Source organism: Dermacentor variabilis, chromosome 3 (genome assembly GCF_050947875.1).
Source record: "Dermacentor variabilis isolate Ectoservices chromosome 3, ASM5094787v1, whole genome shotgun sequence".
In the NCBI taxonomy this organism is placed as follows: Eukaryota; Metazoa; Arthropoda; class Arachnida; order Ixodida; family Ixodidae; genus Dermacentor; species Dermacentor variabilis.
Window position 1 is genome coordinate 204,655,330 of NC_134570.1, and position 27,789 is coordinate 204,683,118.

Sequence of the window (27,789 nt, forward strand, 5' to 3'; positions counted from 1 at the left end):
CTGGAGGAAGAATCCCTCCATGCTTTGCCCGCTTTCTAATGTTTAGTGGCGCCACATTTGATAAATGTTGGAACTGACGTGGAGCAGCGTGATACTTTTTGCACAGATGGTGCCACCAGTGAAAAATGCCTGTGAGATTTATTATTCATTGGAAATATTTTTTTTCAAGCCCTGTTTATCAAAACTCATAGAGTGTTAGTAATTACAAAACATTGTATGACTCTACTAATGTGCAACAGTCGTTGTGAATTAGCATGTACGTGTAAAAGAATGTCACTTTGCACTAACCTGGCCAGAAGAAAAATTAGCTAAATTCACTGCTCCCTCGCAGATTCTTTAATCAACATAAGACATTTTTGATAGAATCGCAGAGAAGGACTTGCTGCTTGATTGTTGAAAACTTCAGAGATTCAGCTTTAATAGTTTTGCCCCTTCTTCGGTAATGTGTGACCAAGTATAGCCAGAAATTGTGATTCGAAGTAATAATAACTCGTGAACTGTTCTGTAGAACACAAAACAACTTCGCATAGATAATTCGAGCACCGTAGACTAAAACCGCTAAATATTGTTGTCCTCCGCTGAAAAGGAAAGAAAAGATATTCATTCATAAACTTTTATTGTTTTGCCCATATTTATTAAAGCCTATATAAATTTCTCATTGCTTTACATCTAATATGTCTTCGTAGAAACCTTGTATAACGTTTCTTTTAAAGGCACAGCAAGCGGCACTTTTCTTATGTTGAACAGTTTTGCCGGAAACGCAGTACAGCGAAGGCTAGTACAGCAAAAACGCTGTTCTTTTATTTTCGCTCACTGTTTTGTTTGTCGCCATTTGATGCTTCAGGCTGAGCGATAATACTAGATGTTATTAGAAAGCTCAGAAAGTCAGTTTTCTAATGCAATATAATTCACATCGGTCCAATGAGCGCAGAAATTATAGCGCGTCCGCAAACAATAACTAAAATGCGGAGCAAGGGCAACGGAATGGGGCTGCCACCTTAATCTGCGTATGACATACTTCGATGCACTCTGAAATAGGAGACTAGTGCGCCTTTTCAAAGACAAAAATAGTGATTATTAGCAGACGTCGGCTAGGTCTGCACGGCCCCCGTAATGCATAAGCCACTAAGAAAATGACAAGAACTGCGCAGTGGCCCAACAGTGAGCATTCGAAACATAAAAACAAATATGTGCGCAGGCTGCCGAGCCATGAGTGTGACAGCGACTGCACAACAGCGCCTCCGAGGCCCAGCAAGTGTTTTGGCGGTAAATTAGTAGAAAAAAAATTTTCCTCATACTCAGTAGGAGCTGTCGAAGTCGCACCTTCCGCAAGAATTTCGTGTGCTCGGCTATCCCGATCCAGTGGGCGTACAGGTGGTTCTGGCAGCAATCATCTTCAGGGCCAAGCATCACGCACACAGGCAGACACACACACAAGAGGAGAAGTCGGGGCAGCACCACCGCTGACTATCGACTGAATGATGCAGTGTGGTGGGAAAGAAGGTAGACACAAAACCTATCTGCGCATGTTTAGGTATGGCAGCACATGCCGGCACACAATCAGGCACACATGCCGGCGTAGGCAGGAAATAATTATTTAGGCATATCATTTCTTCTTTATGCTAGTCCATTCGAAGGCTGCCTCGCACATGCGCTTCCACTTTGATGTGCCAAGCCTCGAAAATGTTTTTTCGTTCTTGTGGCTATACAAAACAGCGCATTCATGCTATTGGCATGGATGAATGCGCTGTTTTGTAGAAGCAAAAGAACGAAAAAACTTGTCTAATGTACGAGGCTTGACATATCAATTGTGGAAGTGCATGCGTGAGCAAGCGATGGATTGACTTGCATAAAGGAGAAATGCCTGAAAGTTATCTCTCGCATTGGCCGGCATGTGTGCCTTATTAACAGGCGGCGCCGCCATACCTGGACATGCGCAGCTAGGTTTTGTGTCCACCTTCTCTCCTGCCACACCGCGTCATTCAGTTGATAGTCGGCGGTGGTGGTGCCTTGTCACCTCCTCTTGTGTTTGTGTCCGCCCATTTGTGTGCATTCTGTGTGCATGCTGTTTGGCCCCTGGGGATGATCACCGCCAGAACTACCTGCACGCACCCCTACTGGATCGGGATAGCGGCGCACAGGGAATTCTTGTGGAAGGTGTGACTTCGACAGCTCCTATTAAAAAGATAAGATCTTTTTATACTAATTTACTGTCAAAACACTTACTAGTCCTTGATGGTGCTGTCATGCAGGCGATGTCGCACTCGCGTCTCGGCAGCTTACGCACATATGTATTTTTTTTCCCGAACATATGCTGTCTGGCCGCTGTGTAGTTCCTGTAATTTTCTTAGTGGCTTATGCATTGCGGGCGTCGCGCGGACGTGGCCGAGGGCTGCTAATACTTGGCTCTCCCAAAACTGCTATTTGCCATAAACTTGTGATAAAGGTTGCGAGACCTCTGGAGCGGCCCACAGTTTTGAATCGTGCGGCTTAGTCTGCGGGTTTTTAGGGTGTATCTCTTAGACGCCCGTTCCTCTGACGAGCGGCGGCGATGGTGTTGTCCGGTGGCGTAACCAAGTGAATGATCGAAGGATGAAAGAGCCGGAGCAAATAGTGTCTGCTTAAGAGGGGAGAAAGATTCACACTTCACAACTCGGATGTTTCATACGTAGCTAGAAACCACATGTCCTTTGGAGGTGGTGTGTGCAGCCTATGTAGCCCTCCTGATTATTTCATTAGCGAAAACGTAGCCCTTGTTCAATTTGTATCACGCATCATGCACCTTTATGGTGCTTCACAAAATGTAGTTCGAACGTACATAAGCTACCTTCAAGTAAGCTTAGTTTTGGCAGTCAGGCAATGTTCACAGAGTTCTTGTCAAAAGAAAATTAAAGAAGGATTATTAGTTAATAGCAAAAGTATTCCTTAAATTTGCAAGGCTTTAAAGGGGCTTAGAAAATTATCCTATCTTCAGGCGCACCACAGCAGCCTGTAAAAGTTACATATTGTGTGTGCAGTTTGGTGCTCAAAGCCCATTTCCCCACAGGGTGAAGGGGCAGAAACTTGCCAAAAGCATAAACAGGATACACATAAAGGGGTTTGTGGTAGCTGCCATAACTGCAATGGTAGATAAAGATTATATGGTGTCCACCAGGTAAGACTTGAAAGACCACTGAAAATTGCGTTATCAAGCAGATATACTTACTGTATACTGGGTCACGCATTGTCAGCGACGAGAACTTCCTTTTTGTGCAAGCCAACTATAGTGAAGAGCCACTTCCTGGGTCATGAGGGCTTCAAGAATGCGACGGGTAGACAAACTAACATTTGTCGCTTTTAAAGCAGCGTGTTCCCACATCTGCAATTTACAAAGTTTTATACAATTGAAAGGAATAGCAACAGTTCAGATAACACCAAGCAATCTTTTTATGGCAAGTGAATTTTCGAGCGACCCACTGACTGAAAGTGAGTTTCAGGCTTCAGTAGAAGGCTCAGTAAAACATGATTAAAGAATTTAAAGAAGCAAAAAAATCCTAAACAAGATCCATATTTTGTACCAAACGGCATGCAACAAGTTTCTAGCATCGTACTAGGCTTTTCACAGTCGTTTTATACCCCAGATATCAGTGCTTAGTACTGTATTTCACAAAGAAAGTGCAAAGTGATTCCAAATGAATGGCAAAGTAGTCTTGTTTGATATTTATCCACTTAAAGAAGTCCTACAATAGTGCTGTAACAAACCTTTAACGTCCTTGCCATACCCTCTTGAGACCCACTCCACACCCGTGGACAACTTTCATCCTGTTCATGATTAAACAGGAAGTGATAGCCTTATATATTAGGTGTCACGGAAAGCTGAGTGCAGGTGGCAGCATATGTCAAGCTTATAATCTGCTTGTTGCATCCAGTTTTTGAGAAGATTGATACTTCGTACATAATGTACTGCTGCAACATTAATGACAAAAATTATGAATCCGCAGTACATTTTAAATGCTACAACACGAAGTGGCAACCCATGATGAAAACAAACACAAGATGCTTTAATCTCAACAAATTGGAGAAATGGGCTCATTGTCTACGCACATAGATGTGCTGATATGAGTGATTGCACGCACCATCTTTTCAAGGAAGTATCCCTATCCAGGTTTGCAAGAGACTGGTTGGTACGATTACTGACATTGAAAGGTATTGTGTCGTTAGTGTTATGTTGGGTGTGACGAATATACAAGTACACTGTTCACGAAATTAGTCCGTTAATTTATATCCATTATACATTAGTTTTGTTTTTTAAGTACAACAAGCTAGGTACAGTCACGAACAAAAGTTAGGGACTGAAGGTGCTGTGAGCCTTCTTTTTTTTTTTTTTTTTTTTTGCGGCCTGGGCATTTCAGCTGAAATCAAAAGCGCACGCCTATATGCGCTTCATTGACCAATACAATTTATAGACCAATTTCAGGCCGGTGAGCTGCTCTTGAATATATTTCTATTTTTGTTGATGCTGTGGTTTTCAAACTTTTGCTAGCGACTGTACATTCAACTCATTCAGTGGTGGCAAGCATTTTCTTTTCTACCTCTGAAGTATGAACAGAAGCGCACATGAAACCTGCTTCATATATACTTCAAGCAAGCATACTTGCTCATCTCATACGTAGAAAGCTGGAATTGTGTACCATGAGTTATGGCAGTCAACTTCACGCTTATCAAATTATTGTATAAATGTTTCTCTAGAGACAAAAACCTATCAATGCTCCACGAAAAATGCTTACCAACTTTGGCTTCATTGCAGCATTTTCTGAGACGTATCGATCAAACAGTTCAAACTTGGTGATGTTGCAGAATGGTTTTTCTAACAAATCTGCTTCAGGCTGCAGTTGTCAGTCACAAAGCTTCACTTTTATAACGTCTAGTTGGCTGTCCAGGTGCTCGACGTTTAAGATTCCTGTTTGTCAAAGCCTGATCGCCTGCTTTATGCCTGAAATTCATGAAGAAAATGTTCAAGGACACTCTGGCTGACGAGTTAATATTCGTGCAGTTGCAAGGTTTAAATTGGCTTGTTTAGTGTGATGCAGTCTTTCATTGACAAACTGGATCCTCATAGACAATCTCAAAATTCGAGTTGAATAGAATGGAACTCGGCACAGTATAGCCACCCATCCTTCATTATTAAAAACCCACTACAGTGGCTGTTTTGGTACTACATGAGTTTCAATGATACAATTGAATTTAATAAGCTTCTTTAATGTCTCTAATATGCTCATTTGTTGAGCACTGCGAATTCAGAAACATTGCTCTGCCGTGCAGTCTGTCCACTTTTAGTGATAATCCTGCACATTGGTGGCACAATATCTATAAAATATGTGAAGAGACCAGTGTGAACAAGTCGCACAGTTATGTTCTTTGCATAAGGTGTGGGGATGCGCGACTCTCGCGCGTCTCCTGATATGTTTTTCCCGCATGGCGCGTCTCCTGTAATCCGGCTTCGCCGCGTGGCCTACGTGATGCCCGCGGCGGTCGATGTGGTTGGGGCGCAGTGCGAGAGATGGCGCGAGTGTTGCGCTGCTAACGCCGCCTCACGGCAGGGTTACTTGGGGGCGCAGGGGAGAACAGGCCGGCAGATCGGCGAACAGCGTGGACTTCCCGCGCGCCGACCCATGCTTCTGCGAGACCGCCTCGCGTGGCTGCCTCCGAACGCGCCACGGTTCGCGTGACAGTACGCGCGAACGACCAGGCGTTGGGATCCAGCATGGGGCGAACATATTCGCTCGCTATCTGGTCGCGGTGAGTCGGACTTCTAGATTTGTCGCGCGCCCATCGGCATGTTTTGTGGATAGCAACTCGGCTAGCAGGCATTGATCTATGAAAGGTGCAAATAAACGCCCTTGTTATTGTTTGCACTACTGTGTTGTCGTTCCTTTGTCCCAAGAGCACGGAGGAGAACCCCACATCTGGCGCCCAACGTGGGGCCTCTTGGGGCATCGGACGATATATTTAAGTCTTGCTTCGTTCGAGACCTTTGTTTGAACCGAAGCGTAGGGCTAGCGTGGATTTTGATCGCTAGCGTTGGCGGCATGCATTCTTGAGTGAGGCGACGGTGGCTGTAGTGTGTTTGAACATGTCAACATGCTAAGCCTTTTCGCAAGTTTTTTTTTTTTTAATGACATTCGTCTGTACGAAAGCCACGTGGTCTGCATCCTGGGAGAGCGAGGCTTAGCGCCCGCGGAGCATTCGGAAGCCTGAAGCGAGCGAGTACTGAAGCCTAGTGGGTGGTCCGAATTTCTTATGTAAATAGCTTCTTCTATCTCTTTGACTCTGATGAAGTCGCGGCTCTGGGAGCCGGGTGGCCGCGGGCAACGGGTGCCACTACGGGCTGACTGGTATTGCGGCCTGGCACCGGGCGCTCCGACACTGTGTGGGACGGTGGGCGCCGTCAACTCGGATCCTGTGTGCACCGAGCGGAGTAGGACCACCTCACAGAGCTGACGTCTCCTCGCGGCTGCCTGTTTTGCGCTCATTTTGGGTGTTGTTTTTGGTTGCCGGTTGTTGTCATGGTAGCGACGCTTTAGGCCTAAGGCTTTACGGAGCTGCCTGTCGCACGTGGAGGGACACAACCTGGTGGACCGTGGCGTTGAGGTGTTGCACTTTGCTTCCCTCATTCTAGTTAGCCTCGCACGAATTGAAATTACTCGTTCGACTCAAGGAAGCGAGCTTTGTTCACGTGAACTTAGCATCTGAGTAGCTGCCCGATCTTTTGCTAGCCGAGTTGGACATCGTACCACGTGGGCGATGCGCATGCATAATTCCTCTCCCTTGCACTACTTTAGTGTTTGCCGAGTGTGTTGAGTGTACGCAGCGTGATTGGAGTCACCCCTGGCTTGCTGTCACATGCACATCGTCTGCGCTGCTGCCCCGGACTGCGATCGAGTCACTCCGGGCGATGGTGATGCTGTGGCCAGTTCGGCGCAGCGACTTCGGCGGCCTCCTGCATCCAGCTCACAACCCTCTGCGGCGGTCACCGACAGCTACGGCGGCTCTTGCCAGCAGGGCGCGTCGTCGCGAGCGACGCTTGCTCGTACCGACTACTGCGTCGCCGTTTCCGGAGTCCTGGCCTGGGATGGTGCCATCGAGTCTGCAAAGCTGCTGCTGTGACCGGCGGACGCCAGTGGTGTACCGAAGGACAATGTCGGCTCGCATGCTATGAACAGCGTGTGGACATTACCTCAGCGCGGCCAATGTTGCATGTACTACCTTGTTCGCGAAGCACGCGTTGATGGTAGACGGTGTGACATGTCTCGCCGGAATATGTGGTGATTTAAGGTTGGCGGGATGTGGGGATGCGCGACTCTCGCGCGTCCCCTGATATGTTTTTTCCGCATGGCGCGTCTCCTATAATCCGGCTTCGCCGCGTGGCCTCCGTGATGCCCGCGGCGGTCGATGTGGTTGGGGCCCAGTGCGAGAGACGGCTCGAGTGTTGCGCTGCTAATTTAGCTGCTAGCGCCGCCTCACGGCAGGGTTACTTGGAGGCGCAGGGGAGAACAGGCTGGTTCTTTCCCGGCAGATCGGCGAACAGCGTGGACGTCCCGCGCGCCGACCCATGCTTCTGCGAGACCGCTTCGCATGGCTGCCTTCGAACGCGCCACGGTTCGCGTGACAGTACGCACGAACGACCAGGCGTTGGGATCCAGCATGGGGCGAACATATTCGCTCGCTATCCGGTCGCGGTGAGTCGGACTTCTAGATTTGTCGCGCGCCCATCGGCATGTTTTGTGGATAGCAACTCGGCTAGCAGGCATTGATCTATGAAAGGGGCAAATAAATGCCTTGTTATTGTTTGCACTACTGTGTTGTCGTTCCTTTGTTCCAAGAGCACGGAGAAGAACCCCACAAAGGAAATCCGATTAAGTTAGCGAAACTGTTTTCCTTACTGAAAGAAAGCAAACTTTGGATCAGCAATTGCCACGCTACCAATTATAATGGCGACATGTTACGTAAAAGGAGCTGGTGCTGTATTTTCTAAATGACAGTGACAATCGTGTTCTGTGTTTACATCATGAAGAGGCAAGGCTTTAATGTTACATCGGTGTCACACGGCCACTTCTGATCATGACTGAGCCCAATCCTGATAGAAATTCTCAACCACAATTGGCTCCCTACTGCGACCTTGCAGAAAGGAGCCAATCATAACCGAGAATTTTGATCCCAATCAGGCTTGATCACGATCGAAAGTGTGCCGTGTGACACCAGCATTAGTGTCCTCAGTGCGGCACAAAACAACTGTGCTTATTGCAGAGCTCCTTTGCCCGAACTGAACCAAAAGGGAGCAAGCTTACTGTTTGCGCATCTGGTGTACATTGCGAGTTTATCGCATCAAACGAAAAGATATAGACCATATTCTCGTTAAGAAGCTGTAGTCAACAAGTTAACAGTACCGAAATGGTACTCCTGCTCATAGTAACATTATTCTGAGCCTCAGAGCAACTCGCTCCCTTAAGGGGAAGCTTTAGCTTGGGGGGAGGGGGCACCTTTCTAAATACATAGGAAAGGCGAAATCATTTTTCTCGGCAACCACTGCATCAAATTTGATTAGGTTGGTTCCATTTGAAAGAAACTTACCATCTAGTGACAGTAGGTCAAACCTTTCATTTATGTCAATTCTTAAAATAGAAATTGGCAAAAACCTCAAATGCTCAGAAAACGAAACTATCATGTTTACAACTGTGTAACTCAGCAATAAAAACAGTTCTGTCAATTGCATGTAATATTCTATCTAATGCCGACAATATTGATATATTACGCACGGCTCTCACAAAAATGACTAATATTTGAGTAGAGCTTTTGCAAAATCCTTGTAAACAATGTAACAAATTCACGCAATATATAGATTGGCAAATCAAATTCGTCCGCGTTACATGATCTAATGGATGCAGTTTACAGGACTGTAAATCTCTCCTTGGTGCAGAGCCACAAATTTGTAAACTTCGTGCTTCCATTTTATAACGCTTAGAAATTTTAAAAATCAGTTTAAAAGAATCAGGCCCTAAATCGAAATTCTGCTTCGAACAGTAAAAAAAATTTAACTTTCTCTCTGAAATGCCAAAAATTTCATTAGTCAGTCTAGCAGTTTTTCTCAAAAAAGCGTTTCTACGTTTTATAGGTGTACGAATTGGCAGCATTGGAGTGGGGCCCAAGCTAAAGCTTCCTATGAAATACTTCCCCGTAAATAACAATTTACACTACACTTTTAACAGGATGCTACAGCGAAATATTAGGTCAAGTGAAATGGAAGTATTGGCTTCTATGAAAAGAAATTTATCCTTTGTAGCGAGAAAATGATGAAAATTGAAAGTTAGAATTGTGCCACTAGTTGTGCACTACGGCATATCTATCATGCAACGTGAGCACTGGCCGACTTGTAGAGAGCAGACTACAAGATCGTTATAGATCACGCAAAGGATCTTGTGTGGAAACTCGTCTATTTTGATGCAAGCAGTTTAAATTGAAAAAGAGCAGCTGGACATATGGCAGCAATTTTTTATGCAACAAAGTGATATATTGGAATATAGTGCTATCATGAACATCTCGAAAAATAATATATTGATGAAGCTCAATATTTCCTTAAAGCTTGTTCAAGACCTTCCTAGAGGTTTTATCTTGACTTCTCTTCGCACACTGCACAAAAACGCGAAAAATATGGATACACATTTTCCACCAAAACGTGAGACGTCTTATCAACAACACCGACGACATTAACGAACTTTTACACAAGTACAATCCAAAAATGCTATGCGTTCAGCAGACACGCCTAAAATTAATACAAAGAAACTTCTTTAGGCAATACACCATTTTCGGGAAAGACTGCGATGACGCGCACTTGCTTCATTGGGCGACTTTGCATTCATAGCGGACAAAGGTGTTGCTTGTAAGCAGTTATTTCTCCGAAGTCCTCTTGAGGTAGTTGCAGTCTGATCGGTGCTCTTTCATGTGTTGGTCATCATATGTTCACTACACATCCTCTTGAATTGTCAACATTCCAAAACAAATTTTAGAAGCTTCATCACTGAACTTACCGTACCATGCATTATTGTTGGAGACCTAAATACCCATTGTGCATATAGCACAATCTAGTCTTCTTTGTTACAATTTTCTCAAAATTCCCTCTAATCATGAACATCCGGGCTTTAATACTGTTAAGTTGTGGGGATGCGCGACTCTCGCGCGTCCCCTGATATGTTTTTCCCACATAGCGCGTCTCCTGTAATCCGGCTTCGCGGCGTGGCCTGGCGCTCGCGGCGGTCGGAGTGATTGAGGCGCAGTACGAGAGATGGCGCGAGTGTTGCGCTGCTAACGCCGCCGACAGGCGGGGTTACTTGGGCGCCGCAAGACAAGGCGCTCGCTCTTGGGTTAGGGACAGCAGGCAGTACGGACGTGCCGTGCCGCGCGTGCGCCGATCCATGCTTCTGCGAGACCGTCTCGCGTGGCCGCCTTGGAACGCGCCACCGTTCGCGTGACCGTACGCGCGAACGACCAGGCGTTGGGATCTAGCATGGGGCGAACATATTCGCTCGCTATCCGGTCGCGGTGAGTCGGACTTCTAGATTTGTCGCGCGCCCATCGGCATGTTTTGGGGATTGCAACTCGGCTAGCAGGCATTGATCTATGAAAGGTGCAATAAATGCCCTTGTGATTGTTTGCACTACTGTGTTGTCGTTCCTTTGTCCCAAGAGCACGGAGGAGAACCCCCACAAAGTATGTGACGTGTGATATGGCTTTTCATAGTCGCCCCTCTGAAAGACAGCCTTTCTCACATTGTGAGAGGGAGCTTAGTGATGAAATTGATGTCCCAGTCCTCGAACATCGCTTATACTCCCAAACAAGCTGTAATCACCGGGGAGTAGTAGGTTTTCTAGAAGTTACAAAGCATGCACCAGAGCTCGAAATCCGAATCTATTTCATGGAACTACAGTCCAAGCACTCTTGCACAGTTTTAAAGACACTTCTAAGTCACATGCTGGACTTTCTTATGGTGCCGTCTGTCCAACCTTCAATTTTCAATTTCCATAAGAATGAACGAAGACCCGAACAACAAGTGGAAATGTTTGCACGTGACAAAGATTCGGGCCCCCTGTAGAAGGCATACAGAAAGTAAAGAAATTACAGAATCAAACAAACTTTCAAAGAAAATGCGAAACAGATGAATCTAGTTCATTCACCTTATTTTTACCATGCATACTTTAAAAGCTAAACAAGTAGCGAGCATAAAACACACACACACACACACACACACACACACACACATATATATATATATATATATATATATATATATATATATATATATATATATATATATATATATATATATATATATATATACGACCTTAACAAGCAGAACGGATGAGGATACACTACATAACGGGGAACGTAACACAATGTCATGATAAATTGTCATTCTACCAGCGGAAACCAATTGCACAAATCGGTATTTGTCAGTTTACTAACATCAATGCATTGTCGATAAAATACGTTTAGTAAAACTGGAAGCATACAGCAAACATAGTGCTCACCATATTTGTTTCTACAAAAGGCACTTACCAGCAATAAGTGTTACCCGTAGCATGCACGGGTGTCTTGGCTTTTAATTCTGCCATAAAACGTAGCATCTCCTTATTCTGTAAACTTTGTTTGCAGACTCACTAGAGGTTTGCAGGATCACTACAAGTTTGCAGGTTTGCTACAACCTTGCAAATTTTCTTTGCTTTGCTTCATGTTTTCAGCTTTGCTTGCCGTCCACAGACTTGGAAGTTTTCTGACATGCTGGAAGTTTTCTGACTTGCTAGAAATGTTCAGGTTTGCTCGACGCTTGCAATTTTGCTCAATGTTTGCAACATTTGTAGCTTTGATTGCCGTTTTTTGATTTGCTTGATGTCCGCAGTCTTGCTTGGCATTTTCAGACTTGCTTGGATTTTGTAGCTTTGCTTAACGGTTGTGGTTTTTCAAGAAATTTAAAGATTTCCTAAAAGTTCTTAGACTTCTAATTTTTAGCCTTGCTTTACATGTTCAGACTCGCTAGACGTTCGCAGACTTGCTGGAAGTTTTCAGATTTGCTGCAAGTTTTCAGACTTGCTTGACGTTTGCAGCTTTGCTTCACGCTTGCAGACTTCCTGGATGTTTGCAGAGTTGCCTGGCGTTTTCACGATGGCTTGACGTTTGCCGACTTGATTGATGTTTGCAGACGTGCTGGTCGTTTGCGGACTTGATGGTCGTTTGCAGACTTGCTAGTCTTTTGCACAGTTGCTGTTCGTTTGCAGGCTTGCTGATCGTTTGCAGATTTGCTCCTCATTTGCTGCCTTGCTGGATGTTTGTAGCCTTGCTGGATGTCTGCAGCTTTGCTGGAGGTTTGCAGCTTTGGGGAACGTTTGCATACTTGCTTGACGTTTGCCGACTTGCTGGACGTGTGCTGAACTTGCTTGAAGTTTTCAGAGTCGCTTGACGTCCGCAGACTTGCTCGACGTTTTTAGATTTGCGCGATGTTTACAGAACTGCGCGACATTTTTAGATTTGGTGTACGTTTGCGACTTTGCTTTACGTTTACAGAATTGCTTTACGTTTTCAGGCCTGCTTGACATTTAAGTTTTCTAGAAGCATTTAGGTTTTCTAGAACTTTTAAGACTTGTTTGAATTTTTAGTCTTGCTCGATGTTGGCAGACTTGCTTGACGTTTGCAGACTTGCTCGGCGTTTGCGGACTTGCTGGTCGTTTGTGGAGCTGCTGGTTCTTTGCGGAGTTGCTGGTCGTTAGCGGAGTCGCTGGTCGTTTGCGGACTTTCTGGACTTGTCAGAGTTGCTGCAAGTTTCCACACTTGCTTTAAGTTTTCATACTTGCTTGACGTTTTCAGACTTGTTTGGCACTAGCAGCTTTGCTTGAAGTTTTCGGATTTGCTTGACGTTTCTATAGTTGCTTGAAGTTTTTACACTCGCTTGAAGTTTTCACACTTGCTTGAAGTATCAAGACTTACTGGACATTCAAAGACTTGCTTGACGTACAGACTTGCTTGACATTTGCAGGTTTGCTTGGAGTTTTCAGTCTTCCTCGACGTTTTCACACTAGTTCGACGTTTTCAGACGTGCTCGACGTATTCAAATTTGCTCGATGTGCTGAGACTTGCTTATATTAGCAGCTTTGCTTGACATTTCCTGATTTGCTAGGTGTTTTTATTTGCTCGACGTCTTTAGGTGTGATTGACATTTGCAGCTTTGCTTGAGGGTTGCAACCTTGCTTGACATTTTCAGACTTGCTTGGGATTGGCAGCTTTGCTTGAAGCTTTCGGATTTGCTTGACGTTTCCATAGTTGCTTGAAGTTTTTACACAGGCAGGACGTTTTCATACTTGCTTCAATTTTCCAGACTTGCTGGACGTTCAAAGACTTGCTGGACGCTCACAGACTTGCTTGACGTTTGCGGCATTGCTTAGAGTTTTCAGACTTGGTTCACGTTTAAAGCTTTGCTTGAAGTTTTCAGACTTGATTGACAGTTGTGGCTTTGCTTGCTTGATGTCTTCAGACTCGCTGGTCGTTTGCAGACTCGCTGGTCGTTTGCACAGCTGATGGTCGTTTTCAGACTTGCTGGTCGTTGGTCAATTTGCGGGTTGCTTGACGCTTGCATATACTTGCTTTGCATTTACACAACTGTTTTACCTTTACAGAATTGGTTGAAGTTTACAGACTTGCTTGACGTTTTTAGGTTTGGTTGATGTTTTCAGAGTTGATTGAAGTTTTCGGAGTTGCTTAATGTTTTTGGATTTGCTTAATGTTTTCGGATTTGCTTGTCGTTTCCATAGTGTAAGTATGCGCACTGTCATGTTAACACGTGCCCTTACGGTACGAAGTGCGCATGCTCATATATTTGTATCTGTCCCTATATATGCAGCCCCTTGTCTGATAATAAACACACTTTGTTCCCTGCCTCCCGACCGTTCACATGGTGGCAGAAGTGGGGCGGCGACGCGTTTCGCAAGCCGCGTTCACCGCTGTTCTTCCCCGCCCCCTCGTCCAGCTGCACCCCTAGTACACTCCAGAGAAAGAAGTATGGCGTCGACGGTTCTACCACCGCCGAAGCCACTGGAAAGTACGGGTGACGCTTACCAGAACTGGATCATCTGGAAAAGTGAGTTTACTCTAGTTTCTACGGCGACCGGACTAAAGAAGCAGCCTAAAGAAGTTCAGGCAGCAACATTTCTTGTGACAGTTGGGGAAGAAGCAAGGCGGGTGTTCTATACCTTCAAATTCGCAAATGCGGACGAAAAGCAAGACCTCGATAAGCTCATTGAAAAATTCGAAGCCCACTACAAACCAGCGAAAAATTTAACATTCAACGAGTTTCGTTTTGGCTCCCGAGATCAACGTGAGGGCGAATCTTTTAACGAGTGGCTGATCGATATCCGAACTCTTGCTCGCTTGTGTGAATTCGGAGAACTGGAGGGCAGATTACTGCGCAGTCGAATAATTCTAGGAGTTAGAGACAAGGACCTGCAGCAGAAACCTGTCTGAAAATCCGTCGTATGCCAAAACAGGGAAATATGCCGAGCAAGGGAACAAGCGAAGGAGCACTTTAACGAGATCAGGGAGGCAGAAGTAAGCGCAACCGATGAGGCCACCGTACATGCTGTGAAATCAAAAGCAAGCCTCGGAATTTGCTCAAACTGCTCTTACACACACGGAAAAGCAAAGTGCCTTGCGCAAGGCAAGCGCTGTAACAAGTGTGGCGGACGAAACCACTTCGCGCGGGCGTGTCGACAACCAGAAGCGAGACTGAGGGGCCAAGCATGTAAGATAAAAGAGGTCGAAATGGCAGAGGACGAGGGCTATTTTCTTCAAACCCTCGAAGTCAATGCAATTGATGGCCACGACCGCTGGTCAGACTGTCGACATCGCAGGTTCCGCCATACGCTGCAAAATTGATACCGGAGCCAACTGTTGCGTCATGCCCGAAGTGACACTCGGAAACATAACTACGAAGCCAGCACAAGACTGCTGCTCTACGCTGCGGTCGTTTTTCGGGCACATAGGAAAGGCGACGAAGAAGATCGAGCTTCAGGTCGCCAGTACAACGCAGTCTACCACGGCGCTATTCTTTATCGTGAAACAAGCGGTTCCTGTTACATTGAGTGGCAAGGTGGCTGAACGCTTAGGGCTGATTGGCCGCATAAACACCCTAGACGCCTTGGAAACTAACGAAATAGTGGCAAGATTTCGAGATGTTTTCCAGGGGCTGGGAGAAATCAAAGACGTAGCCTACCACATGGAGCTGAAACCTGAAGCTCGAGGCGTCATCAAGCCAGCGCGACGAATCGCCATCGCCCTTCAGGAGCGCGTCCGAGCTGAGTTGGACCGGATGGAGCGCGACGGCGTCGTTGCTAAGGTAACAGAACCGACTTCCTGGTCTAGTCACATGGTTGTGGTAGTAAAGAAAGAAAAAGTACGCATATGCTTGGACCCATCCGACTTGAATAAGGCACTTCTAAGAGAGCACTACCACATGCCGACGTTAGAAGATATCCTACCGCGGCTGCATGGAGCGAAATTCTTTTCTACTCTGGATGCATCGTCAGGATTCTGGCAGATCAAGTTGGACGAGCCGAGCTCCCGCTTATGCACTATGAGCACGCCCTACGGGCGATACAGATTCCTACGCATGCCGTTCGGCATCGCTTCCGCGCCGGAAATTTTTCAGCGGGTGATGCACCATGTACTAGAGGGCTTGAGGGGCGTTGACGTCGTTATGGACGACATATTGGTTTGGGGACAGTCACCAGAGCAACACGACAGAAATTTAGTAGCTTTGCTGTCCCGGTGTAGACAACACAACCTGAAGCTCAATAAGAACAAGTGCAATTTCCTCCAGCCCAGAGTCCGCTACATGGGCCATATTCTGACTCCAGAGGGATTGTGCCTGGACCCGAGAAGAGTGGAAGACATCGTGCAAGTCCCGCCACCACAAAACCGTAAGCAACTGCAAGTTTTCCTCGGCATGATCAACTTCGTGGCTCGGTTTGTCCCTAACATATCCACGTTGTAAGCGCCGCTTCGCGAGTTGTTAAAAAAGGACGTCGCGTGGGTCTGGACAGACCAGCAAGAAAACAGCTTTCGTCAACTTCGAGCGACCTTCACAAAGGCGCCAGTCCTTGCCTATTTTAACCAAGAAAAACCATTGACCTTGTCAGTAGACGCCAGTCAGCATGGCATAGGAGCCGTTCCTCTACAGGATGGACAGCCAGTTGCCTACTCATCCCGTTCGCTAACGGAAGCACAGCAGCGCTACGCGCATATCGAGAAGGAAACACTAGCAATTGTTCATGGTTGCACAAAATTTCAAGATTATATCTTCGGGAAGTCAGAGGTTACCGCCGAGTCGGATCACAGACCTCTGGAATCTATATTCAAAAAGCCCCTTTGTGAATGCCCGCTACGATTGCAGCGCATGAGGCTTGTTTTGCAAAGATTCCCAATAAAGGTCACGTTCAAACCAGGCAAGCATTAATTTCTAGCTGATGCGCTTTCTCGCTTCCCGAGTGCTACGGAACTAACCGACGAGACAGAACAATTTCAAGTCAGCGTTATTTCTTCTCTTCCTGTGTCAGACCAGCAGCTCGAGAGCATTCGGCATGAAACTAACAAAGACGCCAGTATGGCTGAACTGCGCCGTTACTCGAGCACAGAATGGCCGGAAACGAAGAATCATGTGCCGCATGCCCTGCGTCCATGCTGGTGTTACCGCAACGAACTGCATGTTGAGGAAGGCCTGCTCCTCAGAAGCAACAAAATAGTCATTCCTCCGGCCAAGCGACCGGAAGTTCTGCGTTTGCTACACACCGCACATGGAGGCGAAGAAATAAATGAAGATGAGAGCCAGAGAAGTAATGTTCTGGCCCGGCATGAACGCGGACATCTCGGCTCTAGCTAAGTCATGCGCAGCGTGCGAAAAGTACAAGCGCAGGAACACTAGACTGCCTATGCTTAGCCACGAGATACCAGGCCTGCCATGGCAAGTAGTAGGGCTTGATATTTTCCACCACGATGACCAGTCCTACTTAATCCTCGTGGATTTCTACTCGTTCTTTTTCGAGATTCAAAAGCTACGTCATACAACAGCGACAGCGGTAAACAATGCGTGCATGCTCGTCTTCGCGACTCATGGAATTCCGGCAAAGCTGTGCAGTGATAACGGCCCGCCTTTCAACAGCGCGTGCTTCCGCTCTTTTGCTGCGCAGCTCGGAATTGCCCACGTAACTTCAAGCCCGTACTATCCTCGTGGTAATGTCATGGCGGAGCGTGGAGTGCAGGAGGCGAAAAAACTGCTAACGAAGTGTCCTTTCGCAACTATGGAATTTTACAGCGCCCTGCTGGAGTGGCGAAACATGCCAAGGGACGAGCAACTGAAGTCGCCCGTTCAAAGGTTGATGGGTCGCCAAACAAGGACGCAGTTGCCGGTTCTTCCCCAGCACCTCGAACCGCAGACTGTGCCACCACAAGCCGTTCGCAATCGCCTCCAGGAAATCAGAGAAAAGCAGCGGATCTTCTACAACCGGACGGCCAACCGTCTACCCCATCTTCGCAGTGGGTCTCCAGTATCAGTGTATCTCGACCAGGTTCGGCGTATCTCCATACGCCGAACCTGGTCGCCAGCTGTGGTTGTAGGCCCTGGAGGCACACCTCGGTCGTACAACCTACTTACAGACAGCGGACAAGAGCTGCGGCGCACCAGGGAGCATCTCAGTTCTAAAGAAATGCAACCTACGTCGGACCCTGAAGCTACAGTTTCTGCAGAGTCAGTATCCCAGCCTGACCATGTGGCGGAGCTACAACCTGAAGATACCCTTCGTAGAAGTAACCGTCTGCGTAGACTGCCACAACGTTACCCCCTGCCAGAGAGACCGCAGCATTAGGTCCCTGACATGCGAATTTGTAAATTCTTTGTTCTCATTTTTGTTTTCTCTTCGAAAAGAAGGAAGATGTAAGTATGCGCACTGTCATGTTAACACGTGCCCTTACGGTACGAAGTGCGCATGCTCATATTTGTATCTGTCCCTATATATGCAGCCCCTTGTCTGATAATAAACACACTTTGTTCCCTGCCTCCCGACAGACTTGCTTGACGTTTTTAGGTTTGGTTGATGTTTTCAGAGTTGATTGACGTTTTCGGAGTTGCTTAATGTTTTTGGATTTGCTTAATGTTTTCGGATTTGCTTGACGTTTCCATAGTTGCTTGAAGTTTCCAGACTTGCTCGCCGTTCAAAGACTTGCTGGGCGTTCAGACTTGCTTTACGTTTGCAGCTTTGCTTGACGTTTTCACACTCTCTTCACGTTTTCAGCTTTGCTTGAAGTTTTCAGACTTTGTTGACGTTTGCAGCTTTGCTTGATGTTTTCAGACTTGGTTGACATTTGTAGCTTTGCTTGACGTTTTCAGAATTGCTTCACGCGTGCAGCTTTGTTGACGTCTTCAGACTTGCTGGTCGTTTGCAGACTTGCGTGATCGTTGCAGACTGGCTTGACATTTGCAGACTTGCTTCACGTTTGCAGACTTGCTTGACCTTTGCAGACTTGCTGGACTTTGGCAGATTTGCTTGTCGTTCCCGGACTTGCCTAATGTTCGCAGATTTGATTGACGCTTTCAGACTCGCTGGTCGTTTGCTGAACTGCTGGTTGTTTGCAGACTTGCTGGACATTTGCAGAGTTGCTGGTCCTTTCCAGACTTGCTCATCGTTTGCACATTTGCCGGTCATTGCACAGTTGCTGGTTGTTTTCAGCCTTGCTGGTACTAATTCAGATTTGCTAGTCGATGGCAGATTCGCTGGTCGTTTGCACAGTGGCTGGTTGTTTGTAGCCATACACGACGTTTGCATACTTGCTGGACGTTTGCGTATTTGCTTTGTGTTTACAGAATTGCGTTGCGTTTACATAACTGCTTTATCTTTACAGAATTGCTTGAAGTTTGCAGAATCGCTAGATGTTTTCTGATTTGCTCGACGTTTTCAGATTTGACTGACGTTTGCAGCTTTGCTTGACGTTTGCAACTTTGCTTGACGTTTGCAGCTTTGCTTGATGGCTGTAGCCTTGGTTGACGTCTTCAGACTTGCTTGACATTTTCAGACTTGTTCGACGTTTTCAGAGTTGCCCAAAGTTATAGGATTTGCTTGACGTTTCCATAGTTACTTGAAGTTTCCAGACTTGCTCGACGTTCAAAGACATGCTGGACGTTCAGACTTGCTTGGTGTTTCCAGCTTTGCTTGACGTTTTCAGACTTGCTTGACGTTTGCAGCTTTGCTTGACGTCTTCAGACTCGCTGGTTGTTCGCAAACTTGCTTGGCGTTTGCAAACATGTTTGACGTTTGCAGAATTGCTAGACGCTTCCAGAATTGCGGTATGCTTGCAGACTTCCTCGGCCTTTTCAGACTTCCCCGACTTTATGAGACTAGCTCGACGTCTTCAGACGTGCTCGATGTTTTCGGACTTGCGCAACGTTTTCAGACGTGCTCGACGTTTTCACATTTGTTTGGCCTTAGCAGCTTTGCTTGACACTTCCAGACTTCCTTGACATTTTCAGACTGGCTTGACGTTTCCAGGCTTGGTTGACGTTTTCAGACTTGCTCGGCGTTAGCAGCTTTGCTTGAAGCTTTCGGATTTGCGTGACGTTTCCATAGTTGTTTGAAGTTTTTACACTCACTGGACGTTTTCACACTTGCTCCAATTTTCCAGACTTGCTGGACGTGCAGACATGCTGGACTTTCACAGACTTGCTTGACGTTTGCAGTTTTGCTTGGAGTTTTCAGACTTGGTTCACGTTTAGAGCTTTGCTTGAAGTTTTCAGACTTGGTTGACAATTGCAGCTTTGCTTGACGTTTTGAGACTAGCTTGACAATTTCAGTCTTGCTTAACGTTTTCAGACACGCTTGAGATTTTCTGACTTGCTTGACGTTTTCAGGCTTGCTTGACGTTTTCAGACTTGCTTGAAATTTTTACACTTGCTGGATGTTTTCACACTTACGTCAATTTTCCAGACTTGCTGGGTGTTCACAGACTTGCTTGATGTTGGCTGATTTGCTTGGAGTTTTCAGACTTGCTTGGCCTTCTCAGACTTGCTTGACGTTTTCAGCTTTGCTTGAAGTTTTTAGACTTGGTTCACGTTTGAAGCTTTCCTTGAAGTTTTCAGACTTGGTTGACGTTTGCAGCGTTGCTTGACATTTCAGACTTGCTTGACGTCTTCAGACTTGCTGGTCGTTTGCAGACTTGCTCGTCGTTTGCAGACTCGCTGGTCGTTTGAAGACTTGCTGGTTGTTTGCAGACTTGCCGGTCATTATCAGCTTTGCTTGAGGTCTGTTGACTTGTTTGATGTTTTAAAATTTGCTTGATATGTTTTGAGATTTACTAGACGTTTGCAGCTTTATTTGACGGTTGCAGCCTTGCTTCACATTTTCAGACTCGCTGGACGTTTTCACACTTAGTTGACATTTTCAGCTTTGCTTGAAGTTTTCAGACTTGGTTCACGTTTTCAGCTTTGCTTGAAGTTTTCAGACTTGGTTCACGTTTAAAGCTTTGCTTGAAGTTTTCATGCTTGATTGACGTTTTCAGACTTGCTTGACGTTTGCAGCTTTGCTTGGCGTCTTCAGACTCGCTGGTCGTTTGCAGACTCGCTGGTCGTTGGCAGACTCACTGGTCGTTTGCAGACTCGCTGGTCGTTTGCAGACAAACTTGTCGTTTGCAGACTTGCTGGTCGTTTGCACACTTGCCGGTCGTCTTCAGCTTTGCTTGACGTCCGCTGACTTGTTTGATGTGTTAAAATTTGCTGAATGTTTTGGAACTTGCTTTACGTTTGCAGACTTGGTTGACATTTGGAGACTTGCTGGCGTTTCGAGACTTGCTGGTGGTTTGCACAGCTGATTGTCGTTTTCAGACTTGCTTATCATTTGCACAGTGGCTGGTCGTTTGTATAGCCATACTTGACATTTGCCGACTTGCTGAACGTTTGCATACTTGCTTTGCGTTTAAAGAACTGCTTTACCTTTACAGGATTGCTTGAAGTTTACAGAACTGTATAGACGTTTTTTATTATTTACTCGACGTTTTCAGATTTGGTGGACGTTTTTAGGTTTGGTTGACATTTGCAACTATAGCTTGACGTTTGCAGCCTTACTTGGCGTTTTCAGGCTTGCTTGACATTTTCAAACTTGCTTGACGTTTTTGGAGCTGCTTGACGTTTTCAGAGTTGCTTGAAGTTTCCAGACTTGCTCGACATCCAAAGACTTGCCGGACGTTCAAAGACTTGCTGGACATTCAGACTTGCATGACGTTTGCATCTTTGTGTGACGTTTTCAGACTTGGTTTGTAGTGTTTGTAGCTTTGCTGACGTTTTCAGGCTTGCTTGACGTCTTCATTCTCGCTGGTCGTTTGTAGACTCGCTTGTCGTTTGCTGACTTGCTGGTCTTTTGCAAACTTTTTCGACGTTTGCAAACTTGTTTTACCTTTACAGAATTGCTGGACGTTTGCAGAATTGCGGGACGCTCGCAGAATTGCTTGGCGTTTACAGACTTACTCGACGTTTTCATACGTGCTCGACGTTTTCAGACTTGCTTGACATTTTCACACTTGCTTCAATTTTCCAGACTTTCTGGACGTTCACAGACTTGCTGCACACTCAAACTTGTTTGAAGTTTTTAGACTTGGTTCACGTTTAAAGCTTTGATTGAAGTTTCAGGCATGGTTGACGTTTACAGCTTTGCTTGACGTCTTCAGACTCGCTGGTCGTTTGCAGGCTCACTGGTCATTTGCAGACTCGCTGGTCGTTTGAAGACTTGCTAGTGGTTATCAGCCTTGCTTGAGGTCCGTTGACTTGCCTGATGTTTTAAAATTTGCTTGATGTTTTGAGATTTGCTAGACATTTGCAGCTTTGCTTGGCGGTTGCAGCTTCGCTTGACATTTTCAGACTTGCTTGACGTTTGCAGCTTTGCTTGGAGTTTTCAGATTTCCTTCACGTTTTCAGCATTGCTTGAAGTTTTCAGACTTGGTTGGCGTGTTCAGACTCGCTGGTCGTTTGCATCTTTGCTTGGCGTCTTCAGACTCGCTGGTCGTTTGCAGACTCGCTGGTCGTTTGCAGACTAGCTGGTCGTTTGCAGACTTCCCGGTCGTTTTCAGCTTTGCTTGACGTCCGCTGGCTTGTTTATGTTTTAAAATTTGCTGAATGTTTTGAGACTTGCTTTAAGTTTGCGCACTTGCTTGACATTTGCAGAGTAGCTTGACGTTTGCAGAGTTGCTTGACTTTTGGAGACTTACAGGCCGTTTCCAGACTTGCTGGTCGTTTGCACAGCTGATGGTCGTTTCAGACTTGCTGCTCGTTTGCACATTGGCTGGTCGTTTGTAGCCATACTTGACGTTTGTAGACTTGCTGGACGTTTGCATACTTGCTTTGCACATACATAATTGCGTTGCATTTACAGAACCGTTTTACCTTTACATAATTGCTAGACGTTTTTTTTTGTTTGCTCGACGTTTTCAGATTTGGTTCACGTATTTAGGTTTCGTTGACGTTTTCAACTATGTTTGACGTTTGCAGCTTTGCTTGACATTTTCAGACTTGCTTGCCATTTTCAGGCTTGCTTGACGTTTTCAGACTTGCTCTGCGTTAGCAGCTTTGCTTGAAGTTTTCTGATTTGCGTGACGTTTTCAGACTTGCTTGACATTTTCGTACTTGCTTGGCATTAGCAGCTATGCTTGAAGCATTCGGATTTGCTTGATGTTTCCATACTTACTTGAAGTTTTTACACTCGCTGGGCGTTTTCACACTTGCTTCAATTTTCCAGACTTGCCGGACGTTCACAGACTTGCTTGAAGTTTGCAGCTTTGCTTGGAGTTTTCAGATTTGGTCAACATTTAGAGCTTTGCTTGAAGTTTTCAGACTTAGTTGACATTTCCAGCTTTGCTTGACGTTTTCAGACTTGGTTGTTATTTGTAGCTTTGCTTGACGTTTTCAGACTTGCTTGACGTCTTCAGACTCGCTGGTCGTTCGCAGACACGCCGTTCGTTTGCGGACTTGCTGATGCTTTGCAGACTCGCTGGTCGTTTGCAGACTTGCTGGCTGTTTGCACATTTGCTGGTCGTTTGCGCAGTTAATGGTATTTTTCAGTCTTCCTGGCCGTTGGCAGATTTGCTGATCGTTTGCACAGTGGATGGTCGTTTGTAGCGATACTTGACGTTTGCAGACTTGCTGGACGTTTGCACACTTGCTTTGCGTTTACAGAATTGCGTTGCTTTTAAAGAACTGCTTTAGCTTTACAGGAGCGCTTGAATTTTACGGAATGGCTAGACGTTTTTTGATGTGCTCGACCTTTTCAGATTTGGTTGACGTTTTAAGGTTTGGTTGACGTTTGCAAATATGCTTGACGTTTGCAACTTTGCTTGACATTTGCAGCCTTGCTTGACGGTTGCAGCCTTGCTTGACGTTTTCAGACGTACTTGACATTTTAAGACTTGCTTGGCGTTTTCGGAGTTGCTTGACGTTTTCAGAGTTGCTTGAAGTTTCCAGACTTGCTCTACATTCAGACTTGCTGGACGTTCAGACTCGCCTGACGTTTGCAGCTTTGCTTGAAGTTTCAGGCTTTTGTTGACGTTTGCAACTTTTCTTGAAGTTTTCAGACTTCGTTTATAGTGTTTGTAGTTTTGCTTGACATTTTCAGACTTGCTTGGCGTCTTCATACTCGCTCGTCGTTTGCAGACTCGCTGGCCGTTTCCAGATCTCGACTCGCTTGTCGTTTGCTCACTTGCTGGTCATTTGCAAACTTGTTTGATGTTTGCAAACTTGTTTGACCTTTGCAGAATTGCTGGACGTTTGCAGAATTGCGGGGCGCTTGGAGAATTGTTTGGCGTTTTCAGACTTCCTCTACGTTTTGAGACTAGCTCGGCGTTTTCTGACGTGCTCAAAGTTTTCCGACTTGCTCGACGTTTTCAGACTTGTTTGACATTTTCAGACTTGCTTGGCATTAGCAGCTATGCTTAACGTTTTCTGACTTGCTTGATGTTTTCAGGCTTGTTTGACGTTTTTAGACTTGCTGGACATTCAAAGACTTGCTTGTCGTTCACAGACTTGCTTCACATTCACAGACTTGCTTAATTTTTGCAGCTTTGGTTGCTGTTTTCAGACTCCCTTGACGTCTTCAGACTCGCTGGTCGTTTGCAGACTCGCTGGTCGTTTGCAGACTCACTGGTCATTCGCTGACTCGCTGGTCGTTTGAAGACTTGCTGGTCGTTTGCATACTTGCTGGTCGTTATCAGCTTGCTTGAGGTCCGTTAACTTGTTTGATGGTTTAAATTTGTTTGATGTTTGGAGATTTGCTGGACGTTTCCAGATTTGTTTCACGGTTACAGTCTTGCTTGACATTTTCAGACTTCATTGAGGTATTCAGACTCGGTGGACGTTTTCCCACTTACTTGACATTTTCAGCTTTGCTTGAAGTTTTCAGACTTGCTTCACGTTTTCAGCTTTGCTTGAAGTTTTAAGGCTTGGTTCACGTTTGAAGCTTTGCTTTAAGTTTTTATGCTTGGTTGACGTTTTCAGACTTGCTTGATGTTTTCAGACTCGCTGGACGTTTTCACACTTACTTGACATTTTCAGCTTTGCTTGACGTTTTCAGACTTGCTTGACGTTTGCAGCTTTGCTTGACATTTTCAGACTCGCTGGTCGTTTGCAGACATGCTGGCCGTTTGCAGAGTTGCCGGTCGTTTTAAGCTTTGCATGACGTCTGCTGACTAATTGTTTGATGTATTAAAATTTGTTTAATGTTTTGAGACTTGCTTTACATTTGCAGGCTGGCTTGACGTTTGTGGACTTACCTGACATTTGGAGACTTTCTGGTCGTTTCCAGACTTTCTGGTCGTTTGCACTGTCACGTGGTGGTGACGTTAAGAACACAGTAGCAATACTGTGAAAGACAAAACTAACTTTTATTGGGCGAATTTGTGCCCACAAGAGAGAGAGAGAGGGTTCTTTATTAGAAAAACAGAGAATTTTGCCCGTGCGTATATAACCGCTGGCATGCTACTCTGTATAGGGATGGGGAATGGGATTAAAAAATTCCAGGAAAGAGTGGGAGAAAAAAAGGTTAAAGATAAATATGAAATGTCCGAGTGCACCTGATACTAATATTTACAGGTGACATGGCGGGTAAATTTAGGCTTTTGTATAGGAAGGATGCAATTTTTAAAGCTTTCCTATTTGACCAATTTCTGTCAGGTATTTGAACAATAAATGCAAAACCCGTCGCTGTTTTGAAGGGCCGGGCATTGGACCTAAGATGCTCGGTAACGTTAACGGTTCGTGGCAAATCATGTCCATTTGGTGCTCAAAAAATTGTCTCTCGTCGCGGTACGCGGGGCATTCTAGTAATATGTGCTCAATTGTCTCTAAGCTGCGACAGTTATCACAGTATGGGTTAGTGGTAAGTCCTATGCGGTACAGATAAATTGTTCGTGTATGCCACGTTCAGTCGAAGACGATGGTACAATGTCTCTAAGTGTCGAGGAAGTGGTCGTGGAATTTTCGGTCTCATTTCTGGGTCAATGTAACGTAGGAAGTTATCTTGGTGAAGCGGCAGATTCAAGATGCGGTCTTTTTCTTGATAGGCATATTTTTTTGCTATGTTTGAAGCGTCGGCTTTAGTAAAATATGTTCTTTTGAACTTGCGGTATTGGAGTCCATTTCTGACAGCTTCGTCCGCTCTTTCATTTCCTGAAATTCCGGCATGGCCAGGTATCCACTGGAACTTTATGCAATGCCCAGCAATCTTAGCCCTGTGGTGAAGATAAGCAATGTCAAATGCTCCTGGTTGATTATTGCAGCGCTTGTGCCTGTTCCACATACTTTGTAGGGCTGCTTTTGAGTCTCTGAAAATTATCCATGTCTTTGGCGGCTGCTGTCGAAGTACATACACAAGGGCCTCCTTAATGCCATATAGCTCCGCTGAAGTAGATGATGTCGCTCGCTCAAGACGAAGCGAGAATCGTTGCCCTGTAGAGGGAACAAAAAGTCCGCATGATGAACGATGTGGAGTTGGAGAGCCATCTGTGAAAATGTGCGTTGCGGCTGCGTATTCTTTGTGCATATATATTCTAAAGCTATCTGATAAGTCGCTGCTTGAGGCATTTTCTTTTTCGCACTGATTCCACGTATATATGGCACGATTTCCAGTGGGGACAGTGTCCATGGTGAAATGTTTCGCGGCCTAATTTGTGACGCCTGAGCAGGAATCGAAATAGATATGCTTCCGACGGCCTGCCCAAAGCTAGATGCAGCACGGGTTCTGGAAATATCCTTTAAAAAGTGAGTCTTCGTATGAATGACGTGGCGGAGGTGTATCCTAAGCGTCTCCTGCGAACATAGCACTTCCAAAGGCAGGCATCCAGCTTCTGCTACAGTCCCTGAGCGGGACGACCCCTTCGGAAGGCCAAGACATACGCGGAGGCAGTTGTTTCGTGCTGCCTCGAGTTTTCTCTTGCTTGTGGGAGATATTTTGTGCAGGATCGGGAGGTAATATCGTAGTGTTCCGTCGACGTAGGCCTTAGAGGAGCACCATTTGGGGCGACCATGTGAGGTTCCTATCGATCGTCACTCCAAGAAACCTTTGAGTCTTGACGTATGGAAGGGCACGACCACCCAACACTAGTGGGTATTTTTCCATACACCTCCGCGTGAAAGTTATGGCAACGCTTTTGTCGGGGGACAATTTCAGACCCCTTGGATTTAGGTAGGCCGATATAATTGCTAGCGCTCTCTGTAGGCGCTGTTGGGTGGTACTGCGGGAACGCGCCGCACTCCAAATGCAGATGTCGTCCGCATATAGTGTGATTTTGACGCCAGGGGGCAGGTTTCTTTTCAGATGGATGAGGACTAAATTAAATAATACCGGGCTTAACACAGCTCCTTGCGGCACTCCCTTCTCGACGGCATAAAGCGCCGTGGGGCCATCCGGGGTACACATGAAATGTTGGCGTCCTCGAAGATAGTCTTCAGTCCATGCATAGAGCCGTCCTCCAAGACCAAGGGTTTCCAAAGCGTCAAGTATTGCTTTATGATAAACGGAATCATATGCTGCCTTAATGTCTAAAAATAATGCAGTAGGTATGTTGCCAGAGACCAGTTCCTCTTCAATTGATGAGACCAATTAAGGCAATGGCATTATCAATTGGGGATCTGTTTTGCCGGAAGCCATTCATTTCCTCCGGGTAAACTTTTGCAGTTTCCAGGAACTAATTTATTCGTTTGTAGATCATTCTTTCAAATAGCTTCCCCACGCAGCTAAGCAGAAATATGGGTCTGAAGGAGGCGTAATTTGTTGGCTGCTTCGCTGGTTTCAATATAGGAATGACTTTCGCAAGCTTCCATCCCGTAGGAACCTTCCCAGTTATCCATGAGGCGTTGTAGTACTCCAGAAGGCGTAGGCGAGATGTATGGCATAGATTTGCGAGCGCTTCATAACTCACGCCGTCATGACCAGGTGATGATCGCTTGTTTACGTCGCCGATTGCTGTCGTGAGCTCTTCGATGGTGAATGGTAATTCTAAGTCAGGAAGGGTAGCTCGAGGTGGATTAGGCTGACGACTTGCAATTTGCCGCAAAGGTTGTGCCCCGTTGGAAAGGAGCTTGCAGTACTGCTTTGCCGCCTCTTTCAGGGATGCGCGCTCATGTAATGAGAGGGCGATAAAAGGATAAAGCTGTTGCGGCTCTTTGCGAATGCCTCTGACGACTCGCCAGAT